This window comes from Canis aureus, chromosome 12 (genome assembly GCF_053574225.1).
Source record: "Canis aureus isolate CA01 chromosome 12, VMU_Caureus_v.1.0, whole genome shotgun sequence".
Lineage (NCBI taxonomy): Eukaryota > Metazoa > Chordata > Mammalia > Carnivora > Canidae > Canis > Canis aureus.
Window position 1 is genome coordinate 9,680,814 of NC_135622.1, and position 20,872 is coordinate 9,701,685.

Here is a 20,872-nt window from a genome sequence, read left to right on the forward strand (position 1 = left end):
TTTGCAGGTAAGTTCTTATGTGATGACTCGGCAAAGCACTTAAAATGTCCAGGAATTGTCATTTAAAGCAATCCCCAGAGCTCTGGGAAACTGAGCAAATTGACCTAAATAGAAGAATGCTTTGGGATGGCTAGAGGGAACCCACTATTTCTTCTCTGGGCAAGTAGTCCAGAGGGTGCAAACCCATCTTGATGAAAACCCTGAGAACCCAGGTCAGCCTCCCCAGTGGGCAAGAGTCAGGTGCACCAGCCACTTCCCTTTCTCTCTTCTTCTGTAGTATCTCTTCTCTTGGAACAACTTCCCACTCCCTCCTCTTTGATTCCTGCCAAGTTGGTATATTAACCTCTTCTCTTGAAACCTCAGTTCATAAAAATATTTTCTGTAATCAGATTGTACTAACCAAACTTTTTTTTTTTTTTTTTTTTTATGATAGTCACAGAGAGAGAGAGAGGCAGAGACACAGGCAGAGGGAGAAGCAGGCTCCATGCACCGGGAGCCTGATGTGGGACTCGATCCCGGGTCTCCAGGATTGTGCCCTGGGCCAAAGGCAGGCGCTAAACCGCTGTGCCACCCAGGGATCCCCTAACCAAACTTTTCAATCTTCTCTTTGGTAGCTTGTTTTCTCCCAGTCTAATAACAAGATTCCTGGAAAGAAAATGCTTTATATTCCTAATTGTGTGTGTATGTGTGTGTGTGTGTGTGCATGTCATTGTGTCCATGGATATGTGTGTGTGCATGAACATATCTGTGTTTAAAGATTTCCCCAAACATTTACTCAAATAACATTTTGGGGTACCTCCTATGCTCAGCATTGCTTCAGGTACAAAGACCCAGTAGTGAATAAAACAGATTAAGTACCCCCCCTTAAAGACTGGAGCAGACCACAACAAATAAATATTGCATAGTGTGTAGGAGTCTGTATATATGCTATGGACACATGTGCACGCACACACACATACACACACACACAGCAGTTGGCAAATGGTGATCACCACCAAGTAAGGTGCCCAATAAAAGTAATGAGAGGGATGCCTGGGTGGCTCAGTAGTTGAGCATCTGCCTTTGGCTCGGGTCATGATCCCGGGGTCCTGGGACCAAGTCCCACATCGGGCTCCTCACAGGAAGCCTGCTTCTCCCTCTGCCTGTGTCTCTGCCTCTCTCTGTGTGTCTCTCATGAATAAAATAAATAAAATCTTTAAAATAATGAGAACTAATATTTATTGAGTACTTATTATGTGCCAGGTGCTCTTTTAATTCTTAACAACCCTATAAGATATAAATGATTATTGCCTCTGCTTAGACAGAAACTGAGGCGGAGAATGGACACAGCTAGAAAGTGGTCGTGTGACATCAAGCCAAGAAAACAGCTCCAGAGCCTAAGCTTCTTGGTACTTCCTCTTGAAAATGGGCTGCCTTTGTAAAAATGCATGCTGTGACCTACTCTAAATCTTCCAGTACTATTTGCAGTAGAACAAGTTTCAAGGAAAAGTCTGGGGGAAAAAGAAACTTAGAGCTGGTTTAGTAACACAGCCATGAGACTGTTTTGACTGCCTGCAACGTGATTTTGCTCTTCCAGTTTTGCTTTTCTCTGACAGCAAGGAAGAGGCCAAAAAAAGAAAGCCCTTCGCCAGAAAAATCTTAATTTTAAGCTTTTCTTGTTTAGAAAAGAAAGAAAGAAAGAAAGAAAGAAAGAAAGAAAGAAAGAAAGAAAGAAAGAAAACCAAGGCTAAGTAATCTCAACACATTTTTCCACGCAGAAGCCCTGAGAGATAATGTACGTCTGAATGATTCCCCAAAGGGCGAAGGCAAGAGGTGAAGAGAGGGATAAGAAAGAATCCTTCTCCAGGGAGATTTGATTACTGGGTCCCCCAACCTCACTCCTTGAGACCACCTAGGTTAAATATAAGTTTCCTCTAAGGTTTTGAGAATCAAGGTGTCAAAAAATTCCAAAGGACCGTAGTTGGAAGGTTTAGCCTAAAAATGATTCAAGGTAAATGATTTTTTACCAACAGCGTAGTTTAGTTACTGTTTATTTAGTGCCTATTACGTGTAAGGCAGCTTTTTAGATTTCTTACAGACATTGCCTCAAATAGAATCAGAAATACGCAGGGGTGCCTGGGTGGCTCAGTTGGTTAAGTGTCCGACTCTTGATTTCGACTCTGGTCATGATCTCAAGAGTCGTGAGATAGAGCCCCACACTGGGTTCCATGCTGGGCGTGGAGGCTGCTTGAGATTCTCTCTTTCCCTCTTCCTGTGCCCCATCCCTCCTAAAAAAAAATTAGAACTATGTCATCTGCTTGAGCCTGAGAGAAAACAAGCAACTGATTAAGCATTTGATTATGATTATTAATGGTGAGTAAAAAATGAACCAAACTCTATCTACATAATTACTTACACATTGTTCTAAATGGAATATCAATTTTAGGCATAGTCATTGCCATACTATTAAGTTAATGTGTTTTTTTAAATAGCAAAAGACACACCTAGACAGCAAAATTTGCTATATTATATTACCTCTGAGTGTATTGGGATAACTAACCTATGGAAGAGAACAGCAAACTCCATCCCAATTGCTTATGGCAATTGACATCATGAAAATACAATTCATTGCATATTTAGTGCGTGAGAAGGCAACAGGCTTGATTCTGAAGATATAAAAAACCTGTAGGGCATGCATTATGTCCTTGCAGGTCTTGATGTGTGGTTTGGGACAGGCAGCTTCCATGCAGCAATGTACAGAGCAAGGCACAGTATCTGAGCGTGGAGTCAACTGAGCAATATAGATGATAGGAGCTCACCTTCAGAGAAGGGAGGGCTTTTGGAAGCTAGGCATGCCACGAAAGGCTCAAAGTCACACAAAATCACACTTTTCTTTGGATTTCTCTTCTCTGGATCTTAGAATCATCTCATTTTCTTCTGTCTCTTAACCAAATCACCGTCTTCTTAACCAGAGATCGATTGGTCTTGGAGTCTTGTTTTTAGCTAATGACATCTTTTCATCAGCCAGCACTGTTGAATGGGCCTTAGTGTGTACAGAGACTGGGACCCCAGGCAGAACAAGGGTTAATGAGGAAGCTGAAGATATGCACCGCCACCATCTCTAAAACCGAAGTGGAGTCTTCTTATCTCACGAGAACCGCCCTTCTCTGAGTATAGCCCCTGATAACAAGGCATATCACCCAGTCTCCACCCTCCACAGGCCTTGTCTGGACCTCACAATTCTGCCTCTGACATAGTCAGACACCAACTCTGAGCTCAGCTAATTTCTAATTCTCTCCGAGACATGCTGAACTTCAGTTTGCTCCTGCACACTAATAACAGGATTCCAGAGAAGGGCCATGAATGCCTGCCGCTGAGGCCTTCAGTGTGCCCTGGTTTCTACCCTCCCTGCTGCTGAGCTGTTTATTCAACATTTATCCTCTATGCATGCTCCAGAATTCTTCTGATAAATGTGTTCCTCCCTTTATTTTTGCTGAAATCCACTAGAGTCAGTATCCGAGGTTTTCAAATAATAAGATTAAATAATTCATAAATTGATTCTAGAGAGTATGTTGCAAATTCCGGACCTTCAAGGAAAATGTAATAGATCATTGTGTTGGCATGGGAGTGAAGGCAATAGTACTTTTTATTCAAAGATGGGAAATTAGTAACCTTGGTAGAAAGTGACAATATGTTTCTTGTGGTCACCTGGAAGGGACTTCACCAGTGCTAGGGTTTGAGAGGACCCAGTAGTTGCCACCATAAAGCAGTTTAAAAGAGATGAGAAAGGTTGAGACCACAGAGTCAGGTGGTTGCCTCTGAGTTCATTGGGATAACCTATATAAGAGAACAGCAACTCCATCCCAGAAGCCTTCCCTATAGGCATCAATTCAAAGTTAGTCCTACTATGATCCCAGTAGCTACTGGCCTGAGATAACTTAAAGCAACAAGTTCAAAAATTGGTATTTCAGGCTAATTGAATTAGACCTGCACTTGCATTTATGAACTTACTAGGTTTCATATGTGTGTACAGCATGGTCAGGAAAGAGTGGAGCTCTGGCAAGGGAAATCAGGATCTATGGGAGAAGCTAGAGGAAGTGGAGACCCTAAGCCTTCAAGCCTCTTGAAACATTCCTCACTGTACCCCACTGCCACCAACCAGAGGAAATTAGCCATCCACCTTGCTGGGTTCCACCACTCAATAATGTCCACTCTGTGGCCAGCATCTGAACTCAACACAGCCTGGAGGGTGTTATGCAAGATCATTATAGAGAAGAAAGAAGTCATACACAGGGAATATCATTAAGATGGGAGAAATCGTGTTAGCATAGACTTTGAGGATGGGGTGTGTTGTTAGTGGTTTTGTTTGCTAAGTAATCCATAGCCTGATGGATATCAGATGGCATCTCAGCATGACTACGGGAGGAATGGAGATCACTCTGCAATCTAGACTTACAGAACAATGGCTCCATGATACCACTTTGGATGCAGTAGCTGTTATGATTTGGAATTAGAGCCGATTTCATTTGGGGTTGTATATGGACACGTCAGTCATGCTGGGCAGGAGCATCTTGGACATGTGGGATCAAGTGTATGGTGTGTGTGTGTGTGTGTGTGTGTGTGTGTTTATGCTAAGCAACTGAGAAGGGGAACGTAATAGACACCACATGGAGCAGCTGCCTAAGCCACAGCAGTGCCCCCTTCTCTTAGCACAGCCCTTGAAATGCAGGGTGGGCCTGTGAAGTCTGTCTATTTTATGACATGAACTTCCTCCCACCACCTCCACGACCACCACCACCACAATAACTGGGTGCAGTGTAACACCAACTGCAGGACCAGGGGGACAGTCTACCCTGGGTTCAGGCAATAAGGAAGCCTGTAGAGAATTTAAAAACAATAACAAAACCAATAGAAGTCAATCTGCTTTTTATTATCACCATGTGTCGGCAATCCTAAGCAATGTCAGTGATAAAGTCCTACTTCCTGAAAAAAATCTTTTGTTGGTCTAAGTCCTAAATTATTGCTTACTATTGAGTTTTAATAATGTGTATGTAAGCTTCAAATTAGCACCTTTTCATTTCTTATCCTTTATAACTTGCATTCTGCATGGGAGTTAACTGGAGAACTCCCAGTTACACAGCCGCGCCCCAACACACACGGACTCAGCCACACACGGTCGAGTAAATTCCTAATGATTTGAGTTCATTCAAGCTCACCCTGTAAGCCTATTCCTGCATCTAAATGGTAAATTCAAAATAAGCAATAATGGGATAGTGCTTACAAAAATGAAGAAACAGAACTCAAATTACTTTCATCTTGTCATTTTATGAATGTCAGGAGAAATGACAGGAGATGCTGGTTTACACTGACCAAAGGAATCAAAAGAGCAGTGAACAGTACCTTGTCCATTATCACCAAGAGCTGGACATTTGATCTAAAAGTAATGGGTCAAATAACATCATGTGGGTTACTGTTCAATCATTAGCTCTGATTTTTATACAAAAGAAATTCCAAAGTCTTAACTAAAAATAATCAAGACGTATAATGACTTTTCTGTTTTACTAGAAGATTTTCAACCATGTCAACATTCAACAGCTACTAGTATCAATAACTAAGACATAAAGACATGAATGGTATTGCAATTTCTAGAATTTATTGTGAAATAGGATTTTTGTGAATGCTAAATTTATCCTTATGTTTAAAATTGTTCCTATTTATTTACATATTACTTCATATAGAAGAAAACCCTTTATTTTTTTAAGGATTTTGTTTATTTATTTGAGAGAGAGAGAGAGCATCAGGGGTAGGGAACAGAGGGAGGAAGAGAAGAGCAGGGAGCTCAATGCGGGGCTCGATCCCAGGACCCCAGGATCACAGCCTGAGCCAAAGGCAGCTACTTAACCAACCAAGCCACTCAAGCACCGTAGAAGAAAACCCTTTAAATTAAAATTAATAAAAGTATTATTCAGTCAACCATAGCAAAGATAGGTGGATAAGTCTTATTATATCACCTAAGGAACATGAATATGCAGAGATTAATTTTGACCAAATTATTTATAAATTTGCAAAAGTTACAACTTAAAAACCAAAAACTGAAATTATATTATTCATTACTGTGACAGACCAATATGCAAGTGTAAATCTATTTTCCTTTTTTTCCGAAAGTCACATTAATGTAAAAATGAGTTATTTCACGACTTTTTTTCCTTCATTATACTGCAATAGTTATTTTATTTTGTACCTTACTTTTTCATTTACTTTTTGTTAGTATGACTGTATATACAGAGTTCAATAGTAAACTATTTCACTGCTCTTCTTCTCTCACACTGTCATTATTATTATTATCCATATTTCATGATTGTTACTGAGAAAAACTTTGTTGGGGGGAGATGTTAAAAAATGAATGTCTCTAGCTGGTTGACCCAGGGCACATAACTGAACCAAACTGGGGCTCAGCCAGTTGTCCAAGCACTGAGAACCATGGGCCTGAGGGACATAGGGGTCTAGAGACTTCAAGTTGGGTTATGGGTGAGTTGGGTTATGGGTGACTCCATGGCATCCAAGTGCTTGAGCTACCTCTGAGAAGCCCTCCAGCTGCCCTGCTTCTGCCCTTCCCACAGCCTCCTTGGATCGTGAGAGATCCTAGAATCATTCCAGAAAACATCCCCTGCACCTGTAGAACCAGGATCCATGTCTACTACACAAGGATAGGCCTAACATCAGGGAGAAAGGTAAAAATGGAAAAGACACTCAGTCAAAATGTCTGTGATGGGAGCACCTCCCCAGCTCCCCTGCTCACTCTACAGGAATAACTGTCAGGGACACCTCTCATGATATCATAGTGGGTGGATGGGTGAGGATAGCAGTGACTTGATGTGGTGTCTGGGGAGGAGATGGCCTGTTTGTGGGAAAGCACCATGCCCCCCTTCACCCTCAGGAAGCCCTCACCCCTGCCCTACCTCCAGCCATCCAGGTGTGTGGCTTGTATGCCACTAAAAGGTGACAGCAACATCCACACCCTGGGGTGGCCACTGACACTACATGTTTAAAGTCTCCGGGATTACACACTAGATACGAGTCATGGATGTCCATAGAGTATTCTGCCCAACGAGCTCTTAGCCCTCCAGGCAAGCCCCCAGACAGCATCCTGATTCTGATCCAGCCCCCCGGCCACAGCCTGCTGACCCAGGGATGGGCCCTGACTCCAGCCAAACCAATGAACTTCTTTCCTGGGAATTTTTAACTCAGGATCAAGAAAGTTGAGGTCAGACCCCCTCCTGTGAGGGCAGCTACTGCCAGTTATGTTTCCAGAAAGCCAGAGATAAACAGATGCAATGAGATTGGCAGAGGTAAATAGGCAAAGGAATAATAGTGAGTCAGGTGGCATCTGAGTCTCGTATTCTAGCCACTTCCATGCCCCCTCCTGGTTTGGTTGTTTCAGGCTTGTTAGGGTTCTGGTAGGAATGAATTCCTCTTTTTGCTGAGACAAGGTTCTGACTATTTGCAACCAGAATTATCCAGGGTATGTGAAGCTTGTATGTCCTAGATTCTTGTTTTGCAAACAAGGGCAACGTTGAGAAGTCAGAAAGCGTGAGCAGCCCTCACACACATCTATCTATCTGTCAGCTGTGACTTGTGCTTCCCATATCTGGCAGCTGCACACTCGGCCACTGGAGACTGTGCTGTGTCTTGTTTCACTATATGCCTGAACTCGGGATGGGGGGGAGGCAAGGCAGAGGTGAGTGGAGCACCATGAGGATAGCCTGCGGATAGCTGTGGCCAGCTGCAGCTCCCGTACTGGGTTTCATCTGGAGACTGGGGTTCAGGTGACCAGCCCCGCAGGTTCAAGAATCCCATATGTTGCTCCCTGCTGGACTTCCCCTTCCTATCCTCCTGTGTCCTGGGGCTTACACTTTCCAGAGAGGAAATCTTTCCCTATCTTGACCTCATAAGGAAGAAGACGGGTCTCCAGGAAGGAGGGAAGGAACAAAGTGCAGGCACTTTTTCACAGGCTGTCTTGTGGGATCCTGATCTTAACCGCATGGGGCAGGTATTATTATCCTCCTTTGGCACGAGAGCCTGACCAGAGTGCTATCCCTCCTACTTCTCTTGTGTCTGCAAATAACGTGCACCTTGGCACGTTGGTGCACCTCCCCCACCCCGCCCCCCTGTTTTTGGCCTTGTTTTCTATACAAGGAGCATCTCAGATGGAAAGCCAGCTACTGCTGGTTCCTGAGCACAAGATGCCCGGGGAAGTCTCTATTTTCATACCAAACCTGGTTTCCTGGTGGGCACACAAATTGTTGCCTACTAAAATAGCAACTCTGGCAAAAATGTCTCCAATCTGCTTAGATGTGCATCAAATTAAGAGCTAGCCTTGCAGTTCAACCAACTGACCGTTTCTAATGAGCTGGAAACAAAACTCCCTTTAAAGCCATCAGCCGTTGGCCCAGAATTATCAGCACAGCTAGAAACATGGGGCCCTAAGGCAGAGCTTCCTCCTATGCGTGGCTCATTTCAGTCCTACCGCTCTCCACCATTATTCCTTCCTATCTCCCAGGCCCTGCAGCCCAGCACCACTGCCTTTATGCCCGCACATGTGCATTTGTTAGAGTGATAGATAGCATCCAACAGGCCCAGGCCCGGGGACATGGCCCCTGCCCTCCGGGAGCCCACCCTCGAGAAGAAGTGGGTACAACTCTCTCTGTTTCTATCCATGCTCTCCTCCCACCTCACTTTGCTTTTACCCAATCAAGATCAGAGCCACAGGACCAGTTTCCATGGCCACTAGCAACGTAAGTTGATAGCAACGTCACAAAATCAAATGCCTCTGGGGACCAGGCAGATAATAATAAAAATATTTGGCATTTTATCAAACGTGACAGGCTGCCTCTAAGCCTTCATGCTTGCTGTTCCATCAGCCTGCATACTTTTCCCTCCAGAGCTCCACGTGGCTTACTCTTAGAGTCTTTTCTGGAAGGTCACCCTCTCAGGGAGGCCTTCCTGACTATCCTGTTATTGCAACTCAGGACTCTCCACCACTCTTCCCTGTTTCACCTTCCCCTGCCGCATTTAACACCACGTTTCCTTCAGAATCTACTTTTGTGTTTATTATCTGTCTCACCGTGTCCCCCTATGGGGCAGAGATGAGTCTGTTTTGTTCTCTGATGATATCCCTGGTCCCTAATACGCCTTGGCCCATGGTAGGTACCCAACAAATAAATCCATCACATAGCCAATGCCAGGCACTGTAGGAAACATTAAAGCCTCATTTAACCCCTCTCTGCAAACCTCTGAGATAGGGACCCTTTATGATGCTGGTGACAACGAGGATGCGCATTTTACCAGTGAAGAAGCTGGAGTACGAAGAAATTAAGTGACATAGCCAGGTAGGGGCGGACCCAGAGTTCAGGCCTGGGCAGTCCAGCCATACCCTCCGTGCTCCTAACACACCACACTCTCTATAACATGACAGGCACTGGTGGGAACTATGACAACTGGGAAATTCTAACCTCGCCTGAAAGCACTCCTTTCCTTTTTTTTTTAAATCCTATTCTGGGAAACAAACAAACAAGAAAACAATCCACAAGTGCTTTTCACTTGGCTGCAGGCCCTTCAGTGAGAAGGTCCATGCTCAGGGAGGGTTCAGGGAGAGTTGTCTGAGCAGTCACCTTCTTGTGGCCTGGCTGGACCTTCCCGGATTGCTGATCTCAAGGGCCACCCAAATGACAGGGAGGCTTTTGATTGCCACAGGTTTAGTCTCCTGGGACAACAGCAGCTTCACAGAGGAAGAACAAGCCACAAAGCCATGACCACGTGCGTTGTCTTGGCACTGCCATGCAGTAAGGTAGCTCCCTCCACGTCCTCCTGACCATTTAAAAATAGTCTCTGTAGCAGTTGAGCAGTATATGGTTAAGATAGCAACACACCCCAGCTTGCTTGAGACCGCAGCCATCTCACGCCAGGGTGTCGAGTTCAGGGGATCCATGGATTAAAATGACAGAAAAAGCCTTCAGAAATGCCTTCACACAATAATACTCAAAAGCCGCAAGTATTTGTTGACTACCATAGACCACATGAGTATCATGACCCAGTTGGTGGGAAAGATAAAGGAAGATTTTTCCTCCTTTGCGAGGCAGCTCGGATTCAAGTAATAACTGGCCCAGTCTCTCTTTGTGAATACAAATGGCTGGATGTTGCCCATCTCTTAGCACTCACTCAGCAAATGTGGGTTGAGCACCTAGTCGTGCCAGCAATGAGAAGTGGATTGGCTCAGATGGGCATGAGACAGGTGTATCTCCAACAGTGAGATAAGCAATGTATCAGATGGGCAGGCTGAAGGCTGTGAGAATGCAGAAGAGGCACCACACCCTGTCTGGGACATGTTTATTGGCAGGAGAAAGAAGCAAATCAGAACCATGTTGGGTGGGTTTTTGCTGGAGGAAAAGATCGCTCGAGGGGATGCCAGGTGGGCAGGCAGGGCAGGTGGCTCTTCGAAGGCCAGAGGACTAGGAATTGTCACAGTGTGCGGGAGGGATGGGCTCCCAGGGAGCAGCCTAGAGCCCAAAAACACTTGAGCTGAATCTTGTTCCAACCACTTGGGTTGAGGTAGAAGGAGTCCCAACAGGGCAAACTCAAAGCTCCCTCCACCTTTGATGTCACATCACTCCACGGAACAGAACTTGCCTTTGGCAAACTTTGTGTCTCACTGAGCCTCTGGAAGTGGACGCCTGCAGCTTCCCTACGCATAGTAGTTAAGGTCTTGCTTGGTCCCTAAAGTCAGACATACCTCGGTTCCGATTCCTGCCCTGTCACTCACTGCCTGTGCAGACCTCACACAATTTATTGACTTTTCCAGGACTTTATCTCCTTGTCAGTAAAATGGTGTGGTGTCTAACTCCAAGAAGTACTGGCAGGATTACATGAGAACAGGAAAGTCTAAAACTATACATATTGTATCAGTGCAGAGTAGTCCAGAGGATTTTCCATTAAGAAAAGATATGGAGGGAGGCCTGGGTGGCTCAGCGGTTTAGTGCCGCCTTCAGCTCAGGGAGTGATCCTGGAGTCCCAGGATCGAGTCCCACATAGGGGTCCCGGCATAGAGCCTGCTTCTCCCTCTGCCTGTGACTCTGCCCCCCTCTCTCTGTGTGCCTCTCATGAATAAATTAATAAAATCTTTAAAAGAAGAGATATGGAAAAGTGCTTTCCAACCAAAAAGATCAATGCCAATTTGTTATTACAGCCTCTGTTACAGATAAGCATCCTGAGAGAGAGTTTTTGGGGATTTTTGGCTTTTGGTTTTTGGTTTTTTTTATCCAAGGCTGCACCTCCAGAGCCCAGGACTGTGCCTGGCTGTTAGCAGGCATTCAGTAATATTTGCAGCACAGATGAGTGAATGCCTGCCCAGAAGGAGGCATACAGGTGAGAACTCAGGGGCAGAAGTAAGCTCCTTCCTCTGGCTATAGGATGGAAGCTGCTACCCCCTCCCCCTGCAAGCCTGCCAGCTCAGAGGATGCAAGCGTAGCCCTGGCTGCCTCTCTGGAGCTTGCTCTCAACCCCCAGAGCCCTATAGAGCCTGGCTTCAGTCTGGGTGGCACAGGTACATCCCTGTTCCATCCAAGCTGGTCCCAGTCACCATCCCGAAGCAGGGGTTATTTTGGATCTGAGGGTGTCAGGAGCATAAAAGGATCAGTCTTGGAAATTGTGGCTGAGACATGGGCAGAGAGTGCTGGCTTCTAGCCCCACGTCCCAACTGGAGCCTGAAATAGTTGTGAGGCTAAAGACAACCTCAGAATAGCTTTTGGCTTTACTGCAATTTCAGGCTAGAGCACAGCACATGCCCAAGAGGGGCCAAATAGGCAGCTCGTGGCGTGGGAAAGTCCTTCCGGGGGAGAGAAACGAAAATCATGATACAAAATCCAGGCTAGTCCTTGTTTGGGGAGGAGTGACAGCATGTTCAGCAACTCCACTGGTACAGCCGGTGACCAGTGTGGTGAGGACACAGAGCCACCAGTGTGGCCATAGCTTGGGGGTGCTTTGCCTTGGAGAGCTCTAGAGCTGGAGCTTCTGAGCATCCAGGAAGGTGCTTTCAGAAGTATTCAACTCACCAGGAGTGCCCTGCCTCGCGCTTCATAGAGACTTTATCCTATTTTCTCATCACAGATCTAAGCAAAAGGCACTACACTTCCCATTTTGCAGGTGAGCTGAGGCTCGCAGGTATTAAGAAATCTGGCTTAAGGAGTAAGCGGTAGAATCGGGATATGAACGCTGGTCCGTGTGATTCCAAAGTACATTGTGGCTGGAGCTGTACAGGTGGATTCTGTACAGTAGGAGCTGTACAGTAGGATTCTTTTTTTTTCTTTTTTTTTCTTTTTTTTTAATATTTTTTTTAATTTATTTTTTATTGGTGTTCAATTTACTAACATACAGAATAACCCCCAGTGCCCGTCACCCATTCACTCCCACCCCCCGCCCTCCTCCCCTTCTTCCACCCCTAGTTCGTTTCCCAGAGTTAGCAGTCTTTACGTTCTGTCTCCCTTTCTGATATTTCCCACACATTTCTTCTCTCTTCCCTTATATTCCCTTTCACTATTATTTATATTCCCCAAATGAATGAGAACATATAATGTTTGTCCTTCTCCGACTGACTTACTTCACTCAGCATAATACCCTCCAGTTCCATCCACGTTGAAGCAAATGGTGGGTATTTGTCATTTCTAATAGCTGAGTAATATTCCATTGTATACATAAACCACATCTTCTTTATCCATTCATCTTTCATTGGACACCGAGGCTCCTTCCACAGTTTGGCTATAGTGGCCATTGCTGCTAGAAACATCGGGGTGCAGGTGTCCCGGCGTTTCATTGCATTTGTATCTTTGGGGTAAATCCCCAACAGTGCAATTGCTGGGTCGTAGGGCAGGTATATTTTTAACTGTTTGAGGAACCTCCACACAGTTTTCCAGAGTGGCTGCACCAGTTCACATTCCCACCAACAGTGTAAGAGGGTTCCCTTTTCTCCGCATCCTCTCCAACATTTGTTGTTTCCTGCCTTGTTAATTTTCTACAGTAGGATTCTGACCACTTAAAAGGGGACAGAGTGGTAAAGAGCACAGGGTTCCAGCTCTCAGATATTTGAGGAGCCTTCTCCAGAAGCCCTCTTGGAATGCCTGTGACACCCCCAGGGCCCATGTCCGTGCTTTAATAGGGACAGAGACGGGGCTGGAGAATTCGGAGCCTACTGGTGTACGCATGCCCTTCCTTGCATCTCTGGGAGGTGGGAGGTGGGAGGTTCGGGGAGCTGGGGTCCCGAAAGGAGAGCCAAGGAAGCCAGGAGGCCATGTGCCCCTCTGCAGGGCTCACACCTCTTGTTACTCCTGTGCCATGTTTCAACACTAATCACGGCACCGTCAAGAGTGACCATGGGAGGCAACAGAAGAGAAAAAACTCAGACTGAACCACGACCTCGGTTATCCTGGCCGCCATTCGATAGGAGAGCTTTTGTTCAAGTCCCTCAACCTGCTGACATCTGCTGGGTCACTGCTGCTGTCCTCTGTCCCCTTACTCCTCTGGGGCAGAGACCCTGCCCCTCTGGCACCATGCTGGGAATGTGTGGTGAAGGAGAGCACCACGAGGGGGCAGTGTGGAGCAGAACCCCATCTGTCCTCTCATCAGCAACTGCCTCCTGTCTCAAAGCTGTAACTTCAGCTACGGACCCAGCAGCCACCAGTGGACACCTTCCAGGCGGTCCACGAGCTTGACGGGGAGAATCTTCCCCTTAGCTGTGTTCATTGCTATGGTAGGTTAAAGTACGAGTACAACCCAAATTATCTGCCACCACCTTCTTCTTCTTTTTTTTTTAGATTTTATTTATTTATTCATGAGAGACACACAGAGAGAGGCAGAGACACAGGCCGAGGGACAAGCAGCCTCCCTATGAGGGGCCTGATGCGGGACTCGATTCCAGGACCCCAGGATCACAACCTGAGCCAAAGGCATGTGCTCAACCACTGAGCCACCCAGGCGTCCCACTGCCACCACCTTCTAACTAAGGACCCCACACTTCAAGGCCACCCTTGACATTTGGCAATAAGTGGCAACACTTTCATTGGTATAAACAAATGAATGAAGGACAGAGGCCAATGCAATATGGCACTTATGTGCTTGTTCTGCAGGAAGGCCACGCGATACCAGTGCGTGGAGCTTTTGCAGCTATTCTAACAGAGCCGACTGGTGCACAGCACATGGCAGGCCAGATGCAGAAGAGCCTGGGCCGCCGGCGGCATTTCACCAGCAACGAGCATCCTTCAACCAAACTACCTCCTCCATTATGTTGGACTTTTAAAAGTTTACTTGCTGTGTCCTTTTTATGATGTTTAATCTGCATATTTACTTTAGGTTTAGGCCTGTATGATTTAGCAGTTTATACCTAGTTTTATATGGGCACATATTTAAGTAACATAAAAAGATCATTTAAGTCAACACTGGTAGACCGTGAAAATCTTTTTCCTGTGACTTCCATTACGAACGTAAAATTCATGCTGCATGAGGCATTCACAGCACTGAGAGTCAGGGAAGGTGGAGTAGGAAAGCTGGAATGTGCAGGACAAGGATATAGGTTCCTTGGAAGTGGAAGGAATGGGTTCCATTCTGGGTTTGGCCACTTCGTTTCTCTGGAGTCTTGGCTTCTTTGACATGTTGGCTCCTACTTCTAAAGTTCCAGCTGCTCAGTGAGCTTTTTGTCATCCAGCAGCCCCTTAGCTGTTCCCCCAAACTGATGGGCCAGGGGTTGCTGGCATGGGGTGGGGAGGGCAGCAAGGTGAGCCAATGGGAAATGGCCTCGGGCTGTACAGACCTGCCTGACTTATTTGACTGTTGGCCCCCAGCACCATCTCCCAAGGAAGCCAGCAGTCACTTTGCAGTGAGTACATTTGCAAGGGTCTGGGGGCAATTGAGCACCATTCCATGATGGGACCTTACTGGAAAGAGCCCACACTAACTTGGACTGTCTTTCCCCATTAGCATACCCAGCGCCCATAGGGTCGGTCAGATGTTCTGGATTCCATGGACCTGGGATTAGGAATGGGAGAGCTGGCTTCTTTTCAGGGGTGGGAATAAAGCCAATGCCAATTTCAGAATTAGCCAATTCTAAAATCTCAGGGCCTTGTCTCTGTAGGACAAGGGTCCCTCCACTGCAGGTTTAGATGGGATGGTCTTCCCCTTTGTCCAGCTCAGGTTTAGCATCAACATCAGTAACAATCACTGTTTAGAAATAGGTCTCTAAAGCTCATAAAAGCAGCTCACATGTATTATCTGGTTTGGTTATCAGACTACAGAACTTGGAAAGAAAGAACCCAAGACACTGAAGTTACTGACTATGTCTTAAAGTGCAGTTATAAGGTACACACTGGAGACCGGAATCCAGATGTTCAGACCTAGGGCCCTGTTTTTGTTTTTGTTTTTGTTTTACCACAAGTGCTGTTTTCACTTGCACAGTGTACAGGGAAATTGTGCAACTGTCCCTGCCTTTGGGACACGTACAATCCCAGATGTTTGGGTATCAACCTCCCAACATAACTGTCAGGGCCGGGGACACATCTTAGAGTCACCCAGAACACTCATACATAGGTGCCTGCTCTGATTTTGAGCCAAGAGAATAAAGTTGGAGTGCTCTGGGCACAAAGATTCCCTGTCCCATGGAAATATCCTTCTCTTGGGGCACCTGGGTGGCTCAGTGGTTGAGCATCTGCCTTCAGCTCAAGGTATGATCCTGGGGTCCTGGGATAGAGTCCTGCATCAGAAGCCCGCTTCTCCCTCTGCCTATGTCTCTGCCTCTCTCTATGTGTCTCTCATGAATAAATAAGTAATCTTTTAAAAAAAATCCTTCTCCTGCTCATCACTAACCAAGTTCCTTGGACAGAGGATAAGCATCATCATTCTACTAGAGAGAGTTTCTCTGGGGGGGGGGTTGCAGGCTGGGAGGGGCGGTTAGGAGGCATTAAGCATAAGACAGTGGGGGACGGGATGAGAAAAGGGAGAAAGGCGGTGCTCTTACTAAAGAGGAAGGGAGGGCAGAGTCACATCCACAGTCCCGCAAACCACCTCCTCCTTCCAGGGCTCCTCGTGGCACAGTTTGGGCACAGTTTGAGAATCACGTGACAGGATCGCTTGCCAGCCGGACTCCTGGGAGACAGAGATGAATAGCATCGAGGCCCTCCCTGCCATCACTGAGCTCTCAGATCGTTTCAACCCAGGGTGACGCAGGCCGTGACAGAGGGTGCCTGGGTGCTGCAGGAGCAGAGGAGCACATTCTGCCCCAGCTGGGGACAGGGGGCCTGGGGGGCAGAGGAAGCTTTGCAAGAAGGAATAGTGCTGGGGTAATTTTTAGAACACTTCTGTAAAACAAAAGTGAAGGATGTTTAAATAAAAAAGAAAATCTATTGGTGTTTAAAGATCCATGAAGTCACTGCCAAAGCAGTCTGCGTCTCTGGAGGGCAAGAAGTCATGTCACACGCAGACAGGCAGGGCAGTGCTGGTGCTGTGCCTGGCTTCCTCCCAACCAGCCCTGAGTGTGTGCTTGTCATGGGAGTCCAGGCACCTCTGAGCACCCCAAGACTGAGCAGCTGCCAGCATGGCCCTCAGGAAGCCCACCAATATGCTAAGTGTCCATGTAGAGAAGGGACAGCAAAATAGCCCTGAGCCACCCGAGACCAAGGCCCACTCCGGTGCTGATCCTTGATCCTTCCCCAATGAGATTCCACATCTTTCAGACTTCATCCTCTCCCCTCTTTCTCTCTCACTCCTCTTCTCTCAGCCTTCCTGGATCTCTATGCTTCTCTTTCTGTCTCCCTCCATCTCCAGAATTCCTCCAAAGTCTAGAATACGTAATGACATGGAGAAGCATCGCAGTATATTGTGAAGCAAGAACACCCCGCTCCCAAAACTACCAACAAGAAAAGGCAGCTTACGAAAGAGTATGTCCCGTATGATTCCATATTTTTTTGCAAAATGAGATCACTGGGAGGGGACAACTTTTTTCTGCCTCAGTTCAGAAAGAAGAAGAAGAAGAAGAAGAAGAAGAAGAAGAAGAAGAAGAAGAAGAAGAGAGAAGGGAGGAAGAAGGAGAAGAGGAAGAAGGAGAAGAGGAAGAAGAAGAAGAAGAAGAAGAAGAAGAAGAAGAAGAAGAAGAAGAAAAGAAGAAGAAGAAGAAGAAGAAAAGAAGAAGAAGAAGAAGAAAGAAGAAAAGAAGAAGAAAAGAAGAAGAAGAAGAAGAAGAAGAAGAAGAAGAAGAAGAAGAAGAAGAAGAAGAAGAACAGGAGGAGGAGGAGGAGGAGGAGAAGAAGAAGAAGAAGAAGAAGAAGAAGAAGAAGAAGAAGAAGAAAAAAGAAGAAGAAGAAGAAGAAGAAGAAGAAGAAAGAAAAGAAGAAAAGAAGAAGAAGAAGAAGAAGAAGAAGAAGAAAAGAAGAAAAGAAGAAGAAGAAGAAGAAGAAGAAGAAGAAGAAGAAGAAGAGAGAGGAGGAGGAGGAGGAGGAGGAGGAGGAGGAGGAGGAGAAGAAGAAGAAGAAGAAGAAGAAGAAGAAGAAGAAGAAGAAGAAGAAGAAGAAGAAGAAGAAGAAGAAGAACAGGAGGAGGAGGAGGGGGAAAGGGGAGGAGAAGGAGGAAGAGGAGGAGAAAAAACAATGAGCAGCTAATAGAGGCCAAACTCTGAGTATTTGGGGGATGAAGCTCATTCAGGTAGGAACATGAACAACCCAGCATATTTGGTGCGATTCAGCTTGCACCCAAGTCCTGCTTCTCCCTGGGTCAGGCTCAGGTGGAGGTGGAGAGGGCCAGCGGAGGTACCTTCATCCATCTTCCTCCTTGGGAAGAAACACTAAGGCAGCTAGTCAACCCTTTATTACCTGGTGGATGGCAGCAGGTGCCAGATGCCTGGTCCAGCAAGACAAGTGCCAAGGAGAGCATCCAGAGGCTCGGAGTCTCTGTGAAGTCAGGAGAGTGAGTGGCAAGCTCCCTTCCACCTCCGGCATCTGGCTTTAGAGTTCCATGGCAAGCTTCCTGCCTCCATCCACAGGCTCTTGAGGGATTCACTAATGGGCTCAGAGGAGGAGCAGTACATGTAGACTTAAAGACGCAGTTTTCTGGGATGATGACCCACTCGCAGGTTTTGTGGGATTACGGAGTGGAGTCCAAAGCCTTCAAATTAGTAAGAATCACCGTTTCCAAAGTTGAAGGAACTGGGATGTTTTGTCTGAAGAAGGGCTCTCATATAGGAACGAAGGTGACTGCTGCCTGCCTTCCCAGGAAGGAACTGGAACCCATGGTGACATTTCAGGAAGGCCAATTTCAGCTCCCTGTAAGGATCAAAAATGTGAGTGATGTGAAAACCCGACAGACCGTCACCCCAAAAAGGGAGCTTCACATCACTGAAGTATCCAGCCAGGGGACCATCCGTGGTGTTGGGGCACAAGATAGACCAGTAGTCTCCTGGGACTGGTCCAGCTCTAAACTGGATGGAGGGAAGGAAGGCCGTGGCTTTGGATGCCCTCTCAGGTAGAAAAGTGGGGAAACATATTACACTGTACGTTAACTAACTGGAATGTAACTAAAAACTTCAAAAAAAAAAAAAAGAAAGAAAGAAAGAAAAAGAAAAGTGGGGGAACAGAAGCAGTTGAGTTGTGCCTTTGGGTTGTAGGAAGAGAGTTGGGTGTCGGGGCTGTCTGAGCTAATCCCATATAGGCCTTTCTCACGTCTCCGGACAGGAGAGGACGTCTTCAGCAGAGCTGTAGGGCCTCAGAGCACCGCCTTCAAGAGCTTGGCGGGGGCTGCCCAGTCCAGACTTTCGCCCGCCGCACCCCGCCGGGCTGGACCCCCTCCCGGGGACCACAGAACCTCTCTGTGTTTGTCCTCTGGTAAGCAGTGTTTCTCAACTGGCACTTGCCACCTCGGGTCATGTCGACAGCTGGCGTATAGTCAATGATTACTGACGCAGCTTATGTATCTTGACTGAGGATTGGAACACATATTTTCTGTTTAGTTAATATTCACTGCAGACGTCTTTACTCCACAGGCATTTGGTTCTTACGGCCTGTGGCGGAAAGGAGGGGAATGTGACATGGAAAGCACGCAGACAGTTCTCAACCCGTCCGAATCAAACAAGAAAGAGACATAGGACTTCAAAGGGAAGGTGCACAGCCGTGGCCTTTAATGTCTTAACAAAAAAAAAAAAAGAGGAAAAAAGAGGAAAGAAAATAGAGGAGAGCCGTTGTGGTTGCAACAATGGTCTTGGAGCAGCCTAATCAGAGTTATCGTCAAACTATCACCCTTGTTTCTTAGGGGCAAACATTACCTCTTACCCTGGTTTTCCTTATTTGTGGAGTTGGCACACCCTCGCTGGCCACCTGGAGGTAGCCGGCAGATTTCCAACAGGTGGAAGCCCTGCAGGCAGAGCGGAGCGCACCCCAGCCACTCGGCTCCGCTCTGCGCTCCTCAAGGGCAGCTGGGCTGCCCTTCCCACCTGGGGATCTCCATGTGGGTCCGATGTTCAAGGCCTCCTACTAGGGAACTGGAACCCGGCTAAAAGGAGCTGTGTGGTGTGGAAAAGAGGGGGCCCCCGGGGTGGGTGCAAATGCCAGCTGACAGCCCAGGCCCATCCTCAGAAGGTGAAGGAGGGAGGGAGACCTGTCTCCCAACTAGATGCAGCCGTGGGTGCTTGCTCCAGCGCCAAGAGGGGCAGGCTCTTCGTTTCTCTTTCTTTCTTCCTTTTTGATTAAAAAAAAAATTGGGTTTAAGTTTTTTCTTTGAACAATCTTATTTATTATCACTTTAAAATATATCGAAATGTAGTTGGAAGCCCTTCTGAAAAGTGTGTCTGAGAGTGCTGCAGGCTGGCCCCAGAGATGTGGGCTTGAAGAGGGAGGAGCCCAGGAGGGAGGTGGAGGCAGAGAGGAAGTGTCTTCTTCCTCTTCTTGCCTTGGCAGGATCGTATAGCCTCACAAAAATCTCCGTTCCCTTGAAAGACTGCCGCCGCTGAAGGGGAACCCCAACCTTGGTCTTGGCACTGACCGGCCTCCATCCATTGCAGACCTCCTCCGTTTTTTTTTTTTTTTGTTTTGTTTTTTTTTTTTTTATTTATGACAGTCACACACAGAGAGAGAGAGAGAGGCAGAGACACAGGCAGAGGGAGAAGCAGGCTCCATGCACCGGGAGCCTGACGTGGGATTCGATCCCGGGTCTCCAGGATCGCGCCCTGGGCCAAAGGCAGGCGCCAAACCGCTGCGCCACCCAGGGATCCCGCAGACCTCCTGATCAGGGGGTGCTTCAGCTTCTTTGGCTCTTAATAACCCTGGGGTGAGGGGGTGGGCAGGCACCACCCTTCCCCTGGTTCTGGTGCTGAGCGTCAGGGCTGTCAGTCACCGGCTCAAGGTCACACTGCTCATAAAACGGCACATCCAGAGTCTGAAATTGGACCTTCTAACTCCAAAGTCTAATCTCTTCCTAAAATTCATGCTGCCTTGCCCACATGCTCCCGAAGTCCAGTGTGCACCCTCTGCTTGTGAAGGAGGTCACTGTTTGCAAACTGCTTTGTAAGTCCTAGTGTCCTTTTATGAGACGTGTCGTGGATGTATCTGTACACCAAATGACCTCGTGAAGCTCAGAGAGGTGAAATAACTAGGCCAGAGTCACATAGCAAAGTGGGGGTTTGATTCAAATGTGTTCGTGTGCTCTCAAGAATCCTGAAGAGTGTTCTCAGGGTGGGGGAAAGGATTTAACCAGCTTCGGCCTTGTCTTGCTTTATGTGGCTCCGCTCTTTGGGGGAGAAGCATGTAATTACTAGAAGGCCAAAAGGAAAGCAAAGCAAGAGTGACACCTGGGAGGCTGTGAAAGGATCCCCCAT

The 20,872-nt window shown here is 46.9% G+C and overlaps 1 long non-coding RNA gene across 2 annotated transcripts; it reads right to left on the reverse strand.

Annotated features, from left to right (window-relative positions):
• Positions 1-2,014: 2,014 nt before the first annotated feature.
• On the reverse strand, positions 2,015-18,930 carry LOC144280538 (uncharacterized). 2 transcript variants are annotated; one of them, XR_013348938.1, is made up of 4 exons: positions 18,726-18,930; positions 17,880-18,329; positions 16,034-16,161; positions 2,015-2,267 (listed from the first exon to the last, which is right to left on the reverse strand). It is a non-coding gene; the product is annotated as an uncharacterized LOC144280538 (long non-coding RNA). The 2 variants fall into 2 exon arrangements; XR_013348939.1 differs by lacking the exon at positions 16,034-16,161 and having other exon boundaries at positions 18,726-18,925.
• Between the last annotated feature and the right edge of the window lie 1,942 nt (positions 18,931-20,872).